At 41.0% G+C, this 17,881-nt stretch overlaps 1 protein-coding gene across 1 annotated transcript in view; it reads left to right on the forward strand.

Moving 5' to 3' along the window:
* Positions 1 to 3,056: 3,056 nt before the first annotated feature.
* The window catches only part of PDE10A (phosphodiesterase 10A), a 336,032-nt gene continuing 321,207 nt past the window's right edge, over positions 3,057 to 17,881 (forward strand). The window contains exons 1-2 of the mRNA XM_065680432.1: positions 3,057 to 3,115; positions 3,219 to 3,321. The gene's annotated coding sequence lies outside the window, so the exon portion shown is untranslated. The remainder of the gene's footprint in view (positions 3,116 to 3,218; positions 3,322 to 17,881) is intronic.

A 17,881-nucleotide genomic window follows, 5' to 3' on the forward strand; every position in this document is an offset into this window, starting at 1 on the left:
CCGAACACCGATCAGTCAAAGAATAGTGAAGTGTGAAGTTATCACCCAAGAGAGACACCTGTGGTGCCCACTGATCTCAGTGGCTAGTTTGTGGTATGCTGTGTGTTGCAAAGCACCTCTTGGCCTTAGCTGTGCTGGGTACAACACTGGACTGCTTGAGACCTGACTGCTGGAAAGAGCAGCAATATAGATCCTTCTGTGGGGCATATGGCAGCGTGAAAGGAGAAGATATGGGCTGGAAAACAAATCAGTGTTAGGTAGGGAGAAGCAAAAACAACGGTCTATTTGTGAGGAGGGTATTGCCAGCAAGGCTGACCGGGACATCTGGGGCTGAGATGGGGCATATTTGACTGGCTTGAGTTGGGAGATCAGTGACAGCTGCTTCCTATGTTTTTCTAATGCAGCAGAAGGTATGAAACATGTCTGTGTTCATGTGGGAGAGCAACAGAGCTAGGAGGATTGATTACGTGCAAGAGGCTTAATATGTGAGCGCAGTGTTTGTGTGCAAGCATGCAAAGGCAAGAGTGTTTGTGTGAAAGGATGCGTGTGTGAGAGAGCTTGTCTCGCTGGTGTATGAGCGTATACAAGGGAGGTTCTCAAGTTGATACTGGAGTAAGAGAGAACCTGAATGTATTTGTTTAGGCTGGGAAGTTTTGCTGTGATTTTCATATTTTTTTTTTTTCAAAGCTGATGTAACTTGCCTCACTGTAAACTATAAATGGTGCAAAAGATGTATTTCTCCATTGAAATGCTTTTCCCTGCAAATATTGTAAGCTCTTGAAACCTCATTATTTTTAATAAACCATTCTGTCTTAGGACATAAATTTTTTTCTTCTGATATTTTGAAGTACAATGAATAAGGAAGTACAATGAATAAGTTTAGCAGTACATACCTAAGTCATAGCACATAGAGGGCACTTAATATGTGGACCATTACAGCATATTTTAGGTCATGTTATAGCCAAGGGCTGTGACTTAATTTACCCAAAAAGTATTGTAATCACATTGAAATGCACTTCCTGAACTCTTACTGGGTTTTATGTGCTGTGGGTTTTTTTTTTGTTTGGTTGGTTGCTATTTTTTTGACGTTTAGTTTATTTTGGATTTTTTTTTTTTTTTTTACATTAAGAAAGCAGTCAAATCTGTGCGTTTATTGGGCATGATGGACAAGAATCTGATATTGCTGACAGTCTGTCAAGAAATTTTGGTTCTGTCCAGAATTTTCCAGTCATGTTATAAAGTACAGATGTACATAGTAGTATTTCGTTTATCTAAATTACTGGGCCAATAAATAAAAATCAGGATTTGGCCAGTACTACTATGGCTTAAAAATTATTCTGGAGAAAGATCAGGATTGTACCAAAGCTTAGGACTGCCTCACAGCTGTGCTGCTCAGCCGGAATACTTTAGAAGAGAAAACCAAAATGTATCAAATTTGGACAAAATCAGTTTGATGTTATTCTATTTTGCTGTATTCTGTCTTGTGCGTTATATCCTCCTTTTCAGACCTGCTGTGTTCTTTCTCCTCATTCATGGTCAACGCACTGAACTCATTCTGGGAAACCTTCTACACAGTCCCTAAATTCCTCTAGGTATAACACAACCTGTTCTTCAGACATTTTTCTGTTGACCTTTTTTTCTTCTTTTTATCTTTTCTTATAGCAGGGCAACCTTTGAATTTTCTCCTCTACAATCAGAGCTCACTGCAACAAAGAAGAAATCTATGAAAAATTAAAACTCCATCCTAGCAGTAAGAATCTAGCTGCAGACATTAGTCTAGGAGCAGTTGGTGGGGAGTAGGAAACTGAACATTTTTTAAGGATGGCCTCACTTTGGCTCCCAGCGTACTGAACACATTGTAAACTTTTTTATTCTAATATATATAAAAATAGCATGCCAAGAACAGCCAGAGAGAGAGGTGTTGAGCATGAAGTTAGGCTATTCTTTTTAACTTATTAGATAGTCTGACACGTAAGGGTAATGTGTTCTGCTGCAGTCCCAGTGCTCCCCCATGAGCTTTATCCTGCAAAGCAGAGAAAACCATTCGACAGGAAACTGCCAGGCTGGAGTTGGGTGCTATGGAGAAGTCACCTGAGGTGGTCCATAACTTCCACTCTGTGCTGAAGGAGTGCCCTTGCATGCTGTCAGGAGCAGTCAGCTACTGGAAAAACTATTGTAGTTGAAAGGTAGGAGGAAATGCCTCAAGTATTCAGGTCTGAAAGAGTTGATGCTAGACAGCTGGTATAACCCTGCTGTCTCAAGTGTCTTGGACTCCTTCTCCTCTCAAAGAACAGGCAAGCAGTTCTTATGTGGAGAAACAGAATTAGAGGGGCAGCTCCTGATACCTGTCAGCAGGGGATTGATTTGTTCTCTGGAGCAGAATAATTGCTCCTGTTTGGTTTGAGTAAATATTCTCATTGTGCACATTTGGTACTTTTGATTGATACTAAACGCTTGATGACCTTGGTGCAAGTACAAAGGGGAGAAACTTGTTGAGTTGCTTTATGCTGGTGGGGGAGGTGAGAGGAAATTGGGAGAAAGAAAAGGTTCATCAAAGAAACAATCACTGTGGTGCTGTTGCATGGCACTGGTGCCGCAAGATGCATCTGTCCTAAAAATTATGTATTTACTGAAACACTTCTGCCTTTCCTTCTGTCCTATCACATATCTGGATTGGGAGCTAAACAGCCCTAGGTGTGAGTGTTTGGTATTGCCAGTTTGTTGAGGTATTCAGCATTTGTTGTTCCATTTTGTTGTAAGTCTACCACAAGGTCCCAGTGAAAGTTCCATCTCCAGAATCCTGCTTTAAAAAGAGGTGGGAGACATGCTGCTGCCTTCCTTCTCATTTCTTCCTCTAAGCATTGACCACTACTTTCTCCCTGTCCCTCTGGTACCCATTTTATCTTCATGTTAACAGAGGCATAGCATCTAACTTCTTGACAGAAGGTGCAGGTGATCAGAGTTAGCCATTATAGAGGGGATGGGGTGTTTTGGGTGTGGTCCCAAACCCAAGCTGATTATAGAAGTGCTGTCTGGTGGTGTAAGTCACCACAGAAAGTAACCAACCCCACCTGCACAAACAGCATTCTTATATTGGGAGCATGTGAATTCAATGGTGGTTGTTGTGGCGCTATGTCTGTTCTAGTTGATGAAGACTGAAGGGAGCACTGAGGTTATAAAAGGTTTCAAAATTCTTCTGGTCTTCCATTTATACCTAGGAAGCTTTCAAAACTCACTTGCTATTGGCAGTCTCTCTGATAGCAGTTGGATTCTTCCTGCCTCCCTAGACTCAAATGGTGCTATCTCCAAAGCACAGTCGAAGTGAGTAATTTTTTCTTGTGTTTTGGTGGGTGCTGAAATTCATCTGTGCAGGTGATGGGTTTGTTTATTGATTTCTTCAGTGCACTTTGAATCAGACCCTTCTTGCTTGTTTTAAAATGTTTGGGAAAGAATATGTATTGCAGAAACAGTTATTTAAATGTTGAAGGGTGGGAGCGACTGAAACATGCACTGCAACTTTTGCCAATTGTCTTGAAAAAACCTTGGAATAACTAATGCAGTATTAAGCTGTTCCACTGTACACATCCTGTTCCTTTTATAGCTTGCTTATAAACACTTCAGCACTATTTCATAGTTCACAGAATTTATATGATCATACATGCACTGTTGCTACAACCTTTCTTTAGGGTTTTGGATTGCACTGGGGTCTATTTCTCTGAAGAGCTGCTTTGTCAGATGGTGCCTGGGGAACTTGGGGCTACTCATTGCCTGAGTCACTTGCTTGTTTTGTTACATGTTCTAACCTGGGCTTCAGCTTCCATGAAAGCTCAGCTGGAGCCCTCTGGCTGAGCTGAGCAACCCCCGGCTTGCTTGTGTGAAAATCTTGCGTTGATGCTAAATCAAATTTTTACTTGTGGTTTTTGACATGATTCAGCCCCCAAGCTTGAAAGCAACTGAAACCCATGTGAAGCTGGTATGATGGTGTTTCTGTGTATCTGTGTGGATTTGTAGTGTGTACTTGTCATGTACTGCGACACTTCTTAGGATGTGAGAGGCATAAAAGAGCTGTTCTCATTTTCTTCTTTTAGTGTAAAGTTGTTTTGATCCTTAATTGCTAAGTTATTCTGTGTGCATCCATGTTATTGGAAAGTCAAATATAACTGATGGAGGAAAAACGCATTTTCTATCTTTTTTTTTTTCTTTCTGTTGTCTCATCACTAGTATGGCTAATTTTAGGTTATTTTGTACCTTTTTGTCATTTCCTCTGGTTTACAATCTCTCTGGCCGTGTTTAGTTACTGTGTTGCGATTAGTGGTGCATGGCCTGGGAGACTTAAGTGATACCTCAGTTGAGTGTGTAGTGTTTTGTGTTAGAGGGTTGATTCTGACTTGTCTTCTTTCACTTATCAGGCAGTGCGCAGGTTTCTGTTCTCTAAGCTTTTAGGAGTAAGCGTTTTTAAAATCAGACATCAAAATGATTTATCCCAGTTACTCTGGGATTCTCTGCTGTGGCATTGGCCCCCTTCATGTATCTGAAGATATGCTGAAGTTCTGGTGTGGATCTGAATTCTGCAAAGTTTGGCTGGGAGAGTGGGGAATTGGTCTGAAATCACCAGAGCTTTAACTGATAATAATACACAGTTGTACCTCATGCAGATTGGTTTTGGCCCTGACTTTGAAAATCTTGTGGCTCTTTTTTCTGCTTTTACCTATAAATACTTATTTTAAAACATTGGTTAGAAGGGACCTTAGGTTGGAATAAGTTTCGGTAGATTAGAAGGGGGGGCCTTAAAGATCATCTCGTTGCACCACTCCTGCCGTGGCCAGGGACACCTTCCACTAGACCAGGTTGCTTTGGGTTAACTCCTTTTTACTAAAATGAAACAAAAAGAAAACCAACCCAGCAACCAAAACCAAGCAAACAACCCCTCCCCGACAGCAACAAAAACCAACAACATAAAAGCCTTCAAACTTAAAACCTTAACTATGAGTTAAGTCCTCATAGCACAAAGTACTGTTTTACATTCTGAAATGCCTCTCTAGATTGAAGCTGGTCTTTCTGTCTGTGTGTTTTTGATAAATGGGCTATTTACTTAGCTGTTGCTCAATAGTGTTACCTATTTTTCATATGTCTGATAAATGAGGTTCTCCATCACTTTTATGTTCCAAAGCTTGATAAAACAAATGTTTTCACTTTCAAATTGAGCCAGTTCTTTTTGTCACAATCAGGGCTATTAAAATTCACTGAAGTAAAACAAGGATGACTTGGATTTTGAGTTCCCTGCTGGAGAGTAGGTACTGGGATCTTGTCGATGTTTAACCATTAGAAGTTATAAGGAAGTCCTAAACTGAATTTTCTGTTGATCTATGAGATTATGATGGAAAAAATGTTGAATATCCAAACCAGACAAAAGACAGTTTCATCTGCACCTCCTCTCTCCTCTTTTTTTCATAATTATGGCTGATCCTGCTTTTTTCTGTTGGGAGGGGAAAAGGGGCTTCTTGTAGAATAACATAATACATGATGATTTTACTGGAGTTACAATGGATCAATTAGAGCCGTCAAAACTTCAGTCATGCAAAATAGGTTGGCATTTCAGGGTAAGACACAAAATATAATAAGGCATGAGATCTGTCAGCACAAAGTACTAGAAACAGTACAGGAAAAGATACATTTCTCCCAGAATGTGAGATTAAAGTTGACTGCCTGAACAGACTTGAGGATATTTGTAAGACTACAACTCATGCAAAACTCTAAGAGCCTGCCTCTGCAGTTTTTGATCTGGCCTTGTTTGCACATGCTTCTCCTATAACATCTTTTAAAACCAGATATCCTATTGCCCTATGCAGATTCTCACATAGGAAACAATATTTCATAGTTCCCAGTTTTAATGAAAGGAAAAAATCTGATGGTGTGAGTTGTCAATATAGAAATCTTAATGCTCAAATAAAACCCAGACTCTGAAACCTTTTTGTTCATACTGTGTAATTTCCTATTTTACAATTAGCCAACAGAATGCCTCTGAAGTAAACACTGATACTGACTGAGAATATGTGTGCATTGGTCTCTGTAAATTGTAGAAGAATAAAGTTTTCCTATTTGCATAACTGCAACCTTGAAAGTTACAACAGTGGCTCTGAAACAGCAAATGTAAAATCTTGGATTTGGTGGTTTTGTCATACACTTGTATTGGATCGACTTTTGTCCTTGATCAGTGTGGACTGTTTTTTAATCTAGTAAAACCTTAACTGTTTTGATTCAGATTGTCATTGTCGCAGAAGCTTACAGTGAAGATACAACATGTAGTTTTTAAGCGGTGGCCAAGTTCCAGAAGGGCATGAGTACTTGTCTTTGAGTACATTCCTCTGCTGTGGCAGGGAAGTAGTTGCAGAGAGAGGCTGGTTTCTGAACTACCACATAGGTTGCCTTGAGAGGCAGTGCTTGGATTGAGATCATTTCTCATGTGGACATGTGTTTGTCAGTTGTCTCTGTGTCCTTCCACTCCCTTCTCCTCTTGCTCAGGGATGTGCAGAGTGACTTCCCAGCAGGCAGGGTTGGTAGGAGGACCCCGGAGAGACTTTGTCCACTGCTCTGTGAAACCATGATCATCTTTTCAGAATGTTCTTGCTCCCATCCTGGCGTGCCCAGCAAAGCCCATCCTTGTTTATGCTTGCCAAACAAGGCATACACAGCAGAAGTTACTTGCTGCTTCTGTTCTTCATATCCCCTTCAATCACAGTTTTCCATGGTTGTGCTCTAATTTTGGGTCATTCTTTGTGGCCAGGGAGCTTCCTCTCCTCCGTTCGATGTGCCCAACAGCTGGATGCTGGATATTTAGTTAACAAAAGGGGAGCTGGCTTTAGGAGAGTCACTGGAACATGGAGAAGGGAACTTTTTAGTATGTGTAGGAAAAGTGCCATTTCCCTTAGGAAAAAGTTAGGCTGACTTTATTAGACATGTAACCAATACGGTTCTATACACATTATGTGAGAACATTAATTGTTTAGTAGAAAATATTATTCTTTTTATGGTTTTCTTTTAAATGAATCTAACAGGTTTTACAGTGAGGATAATATTCTACAGAAATGTTTAGCACATGGGCCTTTCCCTGCAAGCACTGTCATGCTTCCTTCAAAATATTCTTCAGCCTTTCCATAATAAATATCTTCTTTCTCCCCCTGGATTTGTCCTGGCAAAACTGAAGTCTGTATAAATTTTTACTTTTTTAATAAGGTTAATAGCTAATTCAGAAGTGTTGGCAGGCTGTTGGATGGGGAGCATCATGCTGGCTGCTTATGGCTTGGATCAGTGTACTGTTCACTGGGTAAAAACTGGCTGGCCCAAAGAGTGGTGCTGAATGAAGTTAAAATCTAGTTGGTACCCAGTCACAAGTGGTGTTCCCCATGGCTCAGTACTGGGACCAATTCCATTTAATGTCCTTATTAATGATCTGGACAAGGGGATTGAGCGCACCCTCTGTAAGCTTGCAGGTGACATCAAGCTGGGCAGGAGTGTTCATCTGCTTGAGGGTGGGAAGGCTCTGCAGACCGATCTGGACAGGTTGGTTTGATGGGCTGTCACCAATCGTATGTATCAAGGCTTGGTGCCGGTTCCTGCACTTGGGTCAAGCCTGTGCAACGCTGCAGGCTTGGGGAAGATTGGCTGGAGGCGCAAGAGAGACCTGAAAGGAGGTTGTAGTGAGTTAGGGGTTGGTCTCTTCTCCCAGGTAACAGCAATAGGACAAGAGAAAATGGCCTCAAATTGCACCAGGGGAGGTTTAGACTGGGTATTAGGAAAAATTTCTTCACTGAAATGGCAGTCAAGCACTGGAACAGGCTGTCCGGGGAAGTGGTGGAGTCGCCATCCCTGGAGGAATTTAAAAGACATGTAGATGTTGCACTTGGTGACATGGTTTAATGGTGGAATTGGCAATGCTAGGGTAATGGTTGGGCTCAATGATCTTAGAGGTATTTTCCAATCTAAATGATTCTATGATCTGTGCTCTTTTGTGTCCTGCAGTAAGGTCTTTGGAAAAGAGGAGTGCTGGACAAAGCTGAACATGGGTCTTGTAGAATCTGACCGCCATTATCTGTCTGAATATAAAAGTGACTTCACTCTGCCACTTTGATTATTAATTCCAACCTAAATTTTCATCCTATGTTGTGAAATATGCAGATGTGCACATACACATGCTGTTGACCATTTACAGGAGTGCATTTTGTCAAATAAGCAACTTGTTTTGCTGTGATTGATCTGAAAAGAAGGCTGAACTGAGGTAACTTATCCTGCAAAGGAATAATTCATGGCTTATTATGCTATATGGAATGGTGGGTTTTTTTCTGTTTAGGGTGAATGTAAAAATCAATTGTAAGGTGGATCATGTAGGCTCATTCTTTGATGACAAAGCCATATACAAAGTGAAACCTTTGGGTTGCTAATGTGAAAAACATGATTGATAATGTAACTTTTAACAAGTATTTGACATGTAGGTGTTCTTGTGTGTTTATTTGCTGGCTTCTATAAGATGCAGACTTGCTTTTGTGTTGACCAAATTCTAAGTTATTTTCAGTTTTAATTTTAGGTGTCTTATGAAGGTCTTGTCCACCTTCTCCCACAGTTAAAAGACTGGCTATTAAGTGGTTCATACCCTGAAAGGGTAATATATAAACAAGGCAAGAACTTTATTGTTTTGGGTCACAAGTCACTAATGGTGATTCTCATGTCTTCCGATTTACAGATGTTGTTACTTTAAGAAATCTAATTGTAGCTGGTCAGCTGAGGTTGCCTTTGTATTCCGTGGAGAATATATCCAGTGAGACGCAGGCACCACTAGATGGTGATTCATCTAATCTATTTTAGACACCTATTTTAAGACAAGATGAATCATCCAGTGAAGGGGTCTTTCTCGCAGAATTGCAGAAAAATTCAGACTAGGAGGGCCTTCTCAAAGTCACTGGTCTGTTGCTCTAAGCTGGGTTAATTTCCATGTTAGGTTAGATTGTTCAGGGCATATCCAGATGAGTTTTGAAAATGTTCAAGGAGTTCACAGCCTCTCTGGGCACCTTTTTAAGCCTCTTGGTACTTTGATTAATTTTTTCCTTATGCCTAATCAGAAATTTCTGCATCACAATTCCTGACCATTTTTTCTTGCCCTTTTGCTGTGTGCTTTTGAAAAGACTCATGCCACGTTCTCTACAACTCACCTTTAGCTAGTTGAATTCAGCAGTGGGCTCTTAGCCTTCTCTTAGGTTAGCCTTCAAGCTAACCTAACCCATTTCCTTTAACCTCTCCTTGTATATGTCATAGTATCTCCAGCTGCTTAAGTGCCAGTCACTTAATGCTGCTGGCTATGAAGGAAGCCTATGGTGTCTAGACTTAATGCTAACCTTAAGTAAATACCACCCATAAAGCTGATTTCTGTGACTAGATTAAATATTAAATTTAGATATGCTCTTATGCTTGTAATCTTAACCCTTGGAATCCTGCTTGCTTATTCCATGCTTGGAGTTTGGATGTACCAGGTGGATGTGTTCTCAATAATATGTCTGTTTGAACTGAGTACCACAGGGGTATATGTGGAACATGGAGGAGGCAGTGGAGGGCTTGCTCTCTGCAGATGATGCAGAACTGGGAGGGCCAGTCCAAATGCTTGAGGGCAGATCTACAGTGGATGGATGGGCCCGCAGGAGCTTTATGAAATTCAGCAAGGATATATACTAAGTAATCCTGCCTTGGAACAGTACAGGCCTAATGATTTTGTCCTTCATGCAGTCCAAACCTACTTATGAGTACAGTGTTTCTGCATTCTGTGCTTTTCCTTTAAACAAAAATACCACTGGGCTAAATTCAGCTCTGCAGTTACTCTGATCTGAGACATATCTCTGCAATCTTGTTGATTCAGCTTTAGTGGGGTAGAAAAAGAAAAGCAGTTAAATAGTTTCTTTAGATAATGGCTAGGGCTAGCAGGTTATTCCAGAGCTAAGCATTAAGTAGTTGAATGTGGAATTAGACAAGTATCATGCTTTAAAAATGAAGATCCAGATGAACATATTTTCATGTTCAGTCTAGTTCCACAGAAGGGGACCTCGATGTCTGTGGATCTTCACCATAACAACATCCAGCTTCTCATACTCAAAGTCGGGATAGAATGAGTGGCAGGGAAGAGTAAAAGGTCTGTTTCTACATTTTTAAGCGACCTGGATCTTTTGACATGCTGAAAATGTGAATCTGTTTTGAAGGGCTGAAAACTGGGGGCTCTTAGCAGACCTTGCTGAGCCGTAACTGTTAAAAGAATGCTTATGACTCGGGCAACGAATTCAGAAGGGGGGGAAGCAATTACTTTACCTTTAGTCTCAGCTGGTTAGTACTGGGTGTGATTGACTCTTTTCAAACTGGCTCGAAATTGGGGGAACTCTTGCCTTCCTCAAAGCTGTGCAGCTCATACGTGGCTCAGCTTCCTGCGGTTGTGAGGCAAGCTGGCTGAAAATCCTTATTCTGGCAAACTGTTCCTGTGTGCCTGCACACTTGTGTACTTTACACACAGGTGTACTTTACACACAGGTGTAAAGACGACTTGCCTTAGTGGTATCTGTACTGTTTAAGGCCTTGCAAAGCTGTATTTTCATCATCTTCAAAACAGTGTCAGCATGGTCACATTTAGGCTATGGGTCAGGTGTTTCATGTGCCTTCTGATTGCCCAGACTGAGGATGTGTCCTGCTGTGGCTCCTTACATGACTGCATTCTCAAGTTAATTTCCTTGGGGAACCAAAGTGGAGGGAAGCATGCTCAGGGCTCACCCTGAGACAGGGATTCAGATTCACACAGGCAGTATGTTTGCCTTCAAGAAGTGGGGAATTGCATCGTAGCTGAGGTTTAGCTGAAGCTAACTGAGGGCTATTATGTTAGCATGTTGCTGCCCTTTGGGAAAATAAATAGCTTCACTAGAATGTATGGAAAAGTTAAGTTAATTATAGCAGGAAATGCCTTTGCTTGAAGAGCAAATGGCTCACTGGGGTTTTGGGCAGGAAAAAATGATTGCTGCCAGACCTGTGGACAGTATACAGGTATCTCATGGGTCTGCTCTCTCCTGGCGTTGTAGGAAAATAATTTAAACACATTAACAAAATTTCCATTCACATAACACAAAATAGCTTTCCTAGCTGGTGCTTTGACTTTTTTCCACCTCTATAAACTGGAAGTACTGAAACTGCCCTGCAAGGCCTGTGTGACTCTGCCTTCATGATGCAGAACCTTCTGTTCCATACAAATGTGTTGGCTGCGGACTATTTCTATATGTCAGGCTTCCATATAGCTGTATTTGAGCTTTGCCCCATGCCATCTTACATGAGTAACCTACATGTTTTGAAATTCCTCCTACACGGTTTCTGTGTACTACGCTGTACCATAGTTCCATATCCACAGCACTTAGCCTAGCTGTTGTGGCTGATGCTAATTGTGCCATCTGACAAGGTCCTGTATATAACAGAGGATGCATTTTATTTGCCTTTTTTGCTTCTTTTCATCCTAATAGTTTGCCAAAAGCTCTTTGAGGTGGGAGCTTCATCTGTTGTTTGGTGTTTGCACAGCATTTAACGAAAAGATTCAAGCCCATGAGTGAAAGGCACAAGTTCTTTTGTGGTACAGGTATCATATGCAAATGCTTGCTTTGCCTAATTTGAAGGGGTTTCCTTGAGCCGAGTTTACAGAAGCCCAAGAATACAGAAACCCTCTCCATGTTGACAGATACGAATTGATTGAAGTTGGATGGTGATCATATACTGTTCCTAGATGTGTCCTTTCTAGATATATCTAATTACTTTGCTTTTCTGGTGAGGTAAGCCTACAATAGTGAAGGTTGCTTAATTTCATTAAAATTAGGTGTTTCCCTCCTTCAAGAGTTATATTACTGATTATACTTAACTAACATTCTGATAGCTAAATCATGTTAAGATCTGTTTCATGGGAAGATTTTAATAGCTGTTATTGCAATGGTGCCTTAAAAATCCAGAGAGAAAGTACAATAGGAAAAAAAAAATACCAAAAGAAAGCTATTTTTCCTTTAAAATAGATAAATTTGGCCAACATTTAATTTGCAAAAGAACAGTATCAGTGTGTTGTCTGATTTTTTTTTTTTTTTCCCCGAAAACATATAAAATAAAACCTTCAGTGAGGCTGGATTTATTTGACAGTAATAGAATATAAAAAATCAATAGAAATATAAAATTATATTACAACTATATATCACTAATATATATGGTATGTATTATTTTTAGAATTATAAAAGTACTATAAAAAATTTAACCTGATTTTTTTTAACTAGTATAATTCTTCTGTCTGTCAATTTTGATATATATCAGTATATTGACTGTAGTCTGCAGACTGTACCAAAGGATTTAAACCACTCGGCATATGTAGGTAGTCCTGTCTGTGCTTCTCTGAAACTATGATCAAGTTCTTGAGGCATCTGTTTTGATTAAAAAACATAACATCTTTGAGGTGTCTTCATGATGAAGAAAATGTTAAAAGTGTGAGGCGAACGTAATCAGAGCAGTGAGGTGCCACCATAGAACCTGCAACAGTCACGCAATGAGGAGTGAATGAAAGAGTTGTGGGTCTTCTGAAATGACTCTTGTGCACAGGCTAATCCAAACCATATACATTGTGAGGCTGTCCTAGGAATTTGAGCTTTGATGAGCTTTCACTGCAACCCATGTTTCTTGCTGGCTTGCTGTCTGCGCTGCAGGCTCCAGGGCCTCCACACTCCACGGGCTGGGCAGCCGCTCCACGGATGCCTCTCCAGGCTGAGGGACTCCCTCGCACTTCCAGCTGTGGCAGCTGCCTGGAAACCAGTGGATCATGAGATCAACATCTTGATATCAGGAGTCGGAGGCTTCTTGCCAGCCGCCTGCAAACTCTGGTGGCAGCCAGTGCACTCAGGATTTGGGAGGCTTGCTCTCTCTCCAAGAGGGTTTCTGTAGCAAATGCTGAGGCCTGACCAGCTGTCCTAGTGACTACTGTGTTCAGCCAAGTGAGTTGGATACCCTGGAAAAAACTGTTCAGATGTTGACATGTGTTGACATGAACCATTCATTGCCGTATTTAAAAAAAAAAAAAAAGAAAAGAAAAAGAAAAAGACCTGAAAATGTACCATTTCTTGTGAGCAGTTTCTCGTTTTAATGCTTGCTAGTGGGGTGTATTTCACAGCTGTTTTCTCCCCAGTTTCTGCAGCTGGGGAGTAGAAAGCTGGGAAATGTGATGTGAGCTCTGCAGTGGGAAGTTTTGGGAGCCTCTGTAGCCCAAGGTGACAGCACTTGCAAAAAGCCACAACCAGATGTAAACAGCCACTTGTCGTGATGGCTTATGTAAAGGATGCTCATCTTGTGTCCATCACATTTTCTACCGTGTCCGTTTTTTCCAGCGGGGCATCTCCTGCCCTTGTAGAAATAGGGGTGCTGGGCACTGCTCATAGTCCTACCTCATTCCTAGGCTCCGTGAGGAGCTGGCAGGGGTGGTTCATTGCTTCAGCCCCTGACCACCTTGTACCTACAAGTCACAGGAATGTGCTGCAGACCCCTGGAGAAGTGTTGGATTATTTCTAAGTGAGGTTGAAAAGAGCAAGTACAGATCTTCTCCGAGAACTGTAAAAGAAACAGTTGGACTGCAGCAGCAGCTTTCCACGTAAACATGATATCTTATTTAATAGCTGTGAGCATTCTTTGCAGTAGATGGGTGTGTGGCAGGAAGAAAGTGCTTTAACAGTGTTCTCCTGCACCAGTTTTAAACAAAAAGCAAATCTTTTTTGGCGACTACAGGATGTGTTGCCAAAGGGACAGAACCGCTTCTGGCGTTCATCCTGCAGTCAAATGTAAAATAAAGATACATTCGTCTTTATGGAAGGCTCTCCTATTGCTGTATAGAGAGTGGTCGGATTTGCAGAAACATCAGAAATATTTCCAATGTATAATTTCGAGTTTTGAAGTCCTTTGTGGCATTAAAGTAAGGAATAGTGATCTATAGACCCCTGAAAAGAAACACGCTAGATAAATCAATTAAACGCTTTAGAGCTATAAGGCTATCTTTATTTTATTTATTCTATTTTAATTTAATCTCATTTTTACAAGCATGCGTTCGAATTCGAGTTTTCCCTCCGTGCATGTGTATGTCATTGCCCTCTAGTGGACAGATTTAGAATCAATTCTCAGTGATGCTGCCTGCTTGCTTGGAGTCTCTGGTTGTTACTTCAGCGTAATCGGAAGACGGATGCCTTCACACTCCAAGTATTAAACAAACATATGGATATGTCTCTGTAAGGTGGGTAGGTTTGTATTCTGTTTGTTCAGCAAGTAGTTTGCTGGGTTTCATTTATAGCAAAAGCCTCTTAGAAAACTGATGTTTTGGGACCTTTGTTTATTTTATGGAAAGTTATGCAAGGTAAGACTGCTTATCCTTATTATGAGCAATCACTTACATGGGATGGAGCTGGAGAATTCTCTTTTGGCTTGGTAAAATTTCCCAAACATTCCATAAAATAAAAGGATTCTGAAAATGACATTGGCAGTGAAATATAACTGTAATAGGCAATGTACTTGTGTTGTAGTTCATGGCTAGGTCAATATCATGTATGCTAATCCTTAAAATTCTTCTAATGAACGGGATTAGAATGGGTAAATAATTAAAAGCAACTGTCTGACTGTTTTCACATTGCAATGGGGGCTTGATCTTTTCTTGTGCCCAAAGAGCTGAAAACAAGTCCCTGTTTACTGAGAGCCTGGGCATGATCAGGTCTTTTTTGGTTTAATGTTTTTGCTTCATTGGTGCTGGCTTTCTGCTGTTAACTGAACCTTACCTGGAGCTGGTGTCATTTCATACCGAACAGGGTCACGACTTGACTCTCTGCTGCTTTGTATGTTTGGGTTCCAGGGTTTTTGGGAAAAGAGGTGGGAAATAATCACACGTTGCCCCTCTCATTTCGTGAGGGCTGCTGCACCGTGGAGCTTTCCGTAGAGGACAGGAAGCGTGGGTTTGGGAAGAGTGGGAGGAAGGTGGCAGCTGTCACTAGCATGTGGCGTTTGGCTGGGTACCTTGTTTGGGGATGCTTTTCCCCATCTGCTCACCCACTTGATAGCTGCCCCCTTCTGAGGCTAAGTGATTATCTAAACACACTAAAGGGAGAGGAAAATACTGCTGCTGTCTCCAAAGGCAGTAAAGTTGACCCTTTATTACAGCACCACATAGAGAATGTTTCACTAAACAGAAGGGGAAGAAACGGGTACGATATCATACGTAAGGATCTAAATAAAGTCAGGAGGGTGGCAGGCAGGCACAAAAAGGAAACGCTAGACTTGCTGAGTGAAGATCTACTAGTGGAATTCCTTGAGGATCGATCTTGGGCCTCCTGCGTGTAATGTTTTGATGTTGGCCTCAGGCACAAAAATTGGGAGTAATGATGAAATTGGATGATGGCAGAAATTTGAGAAGTGCTGTAAATACAGAGGAGAGTTAGGCTATCACGCAGAGAAAAATGGACTGTCTTGGGCTTCAGTAACTGTAGAAACGGGATAAGATTTAATAATGCAGAGAGCAAGGTCATATTTGAATCTTCTTTCTGGTCCTTTTTTCATCAAGTAGATGCGTAGCAGATACAGGTCTGCAGGCCCAGCTGCCTGAGATATGGTAGTCAGCACAGTACATTTTAAAGCAGAAACTGATTTTTTTAATAAATTTAATGGTATGCTGCAGCTAAGCTAAACTGTCATGGTCTGGTTTGTAGCAGGTTTTGGGACTGACTTGGGCCTGCAGTGGTGTATCATCTTTTGATTTGTGTGGTTTTATAATGTCGTCTTTATTTAATAACTCTTTTACAGTTACAAGCACCAAACACAATAGTAAAGGAAGATGGGAAGGCAAATTCTGTTCTTAGGACAGTGTGTGCAAGAAGCATGGCGTAACTGTTAGGTGGCAGAAAGCATCTTAAATGACATAAAACATAGTCTAACTCTTCAACCAGAATCTGTCATTAGCTTGTTCCTGCTGATTTTGTAAGCTTTTTCTCAGACGTGGGTTGCGTAGCAGCCAGACTGTGATAACTAGTCACGTCTTCAGAGAATTTCCAGTGTTCCCTTTCCTTTACCTCTTGAGGTTGGGAAGAGGCTTGGATACCAGATGTTAATGAGGCTACACCAAATGTCTTGGCTATTCTTGCTGTTGTCTGAAAGTCTGAGTGAGTTAAGAGCCTTCAGGGATTGTTTCCAGTTTTAAATTGCATTTTGGAATTTGTTGCTGGCTGACGCAAAAGTAGATCAGGAGGCAAAGAAACATATCTTATGTGTTTGCCATCTTTGGCATTGACAACAGAAGAAAAAGGAGGTTCAACATTTCAGTGATAGAGGAGGCATGCAATTAAATGGTATGCAGAATGGAAACTACCTGGACTTTGGGCAATCCTTACTGTTTTTTCTAAAGGGTTTTGGAGCAACAGTATTGCTATTATGGCAGGAGTACCAAGAAGCATTATGGCGTGAGACCTGAAGGGAAGCAAACCTGCACTGAGTCAGCTATAAAGTGACATGCAGATGTTTCCAGTTTGCCAATGTTCATTAGAACTTGTGTGTATTAAGATATGTGTCATTGTGCACTATCTAAACAGCAACATCTAGGCAGAGCTTAATCTCAGGAACTTTTCAGAAATAATTTTTTTACTACTATTTTAGAGTGATGAATTTGGATATTCAGTAAAACAAACTAGCATAATGGTTTGCACATGGGATGCATAGCCTTTAGACAAGGCATCTGGTTATAAATGAAACTCACCTGCATCTAGCCTGGAAGCGTTATGATTGCATATATAATCTGACTCACTCACTAGCAGTGCTCTGGCCTTTACTATGTTATGCCATTGAGAGGGAGAATAGTTTGAAACAGTCGCGAACTCTTAGCTTCCATTTAGCAAGGGATATGGTTGAAAGGGGGAAAAAAATAGGGCAAAAGAAAAAAGTTATGTTGTCTGTCTATTTAAAATGTTTGGATGCTATATGGTGGTTATTTGAGGTAGCCAGAGCTAATAGGAAGTAATTTTTACCAAAAGTCACAATCTTATCTATAAGACACAGGCTGGTGCTGGATGAGTGCTTAAACCTGGAAGAGATTTAGTACACAATCTTGATTTGATTGCTTGTTTTTTAAACCAAGTGTGTGTCATACCAGCACTGGACGCTAAAGTGAATAGGGAACTTGTAGACTGGTGGGATGGTTTTGGTACTCTCCACTTTCCAGAGTACGTCAGACCATCCTGGAACTGGAAGATACCTCTGAGAATGGAGTGGTAGTGGAGACAAGGAGCACAGGTAATGGCTGAAAACACACTAGATCAGCAGGAGTGGTTTCTATAGGCAGCCTGATAAAATGTGACAAGCTGATGGTTGTTGTCATACAGATGCAAAGTACATGGAAATGATTTTCTGTCAGTGATACCTATTGCTATCCCAGAAAACCAAGCTAAATATTTCCTGACTGTCATAAACGTGAGGCTAAGGCTGTTACCAATACATTGGAGTTAATTTCTTGAGGTGGGGAAGCATTTGCTCAAAAATTTACCACCTGCATGTCTGCAAAAGTTTATTTAAGATCTTTTGATGAACAAACATAACTTAAATAACTTCAAGATTATTTGCCAGCATTGTGGGGAAATGTGATGCATTTTTCCTCACTCCGTGGACTGAATGAACAAACACTGGACCTCAGCACAGTTGATCCAACCTCTAAAGGAAAGGAATTGGGATGTGACAGCACAGCTTCCGAGGGTGTTGTGGCCAGCCACAGAGGAAAAGCAGCTAGGAACAGAGCTGTCTCAGAGGGGAATTAGCAGCAGAGACTGTCCAGATA

Source organism: Lathamus discolor, chromosome 5, assembly GCF_037157495.1.
Source record: "Lathamus discolor isolate bLatDis1 chromosome 5, bLatDis1.hap1, whole genome shotgun sequence".
Lineage (NCBI taxonomy): Eukaryota > Metazoa > Chordata > Aves > Psittaciformes > Psittacidae > Lathamus > Lathamus discolor.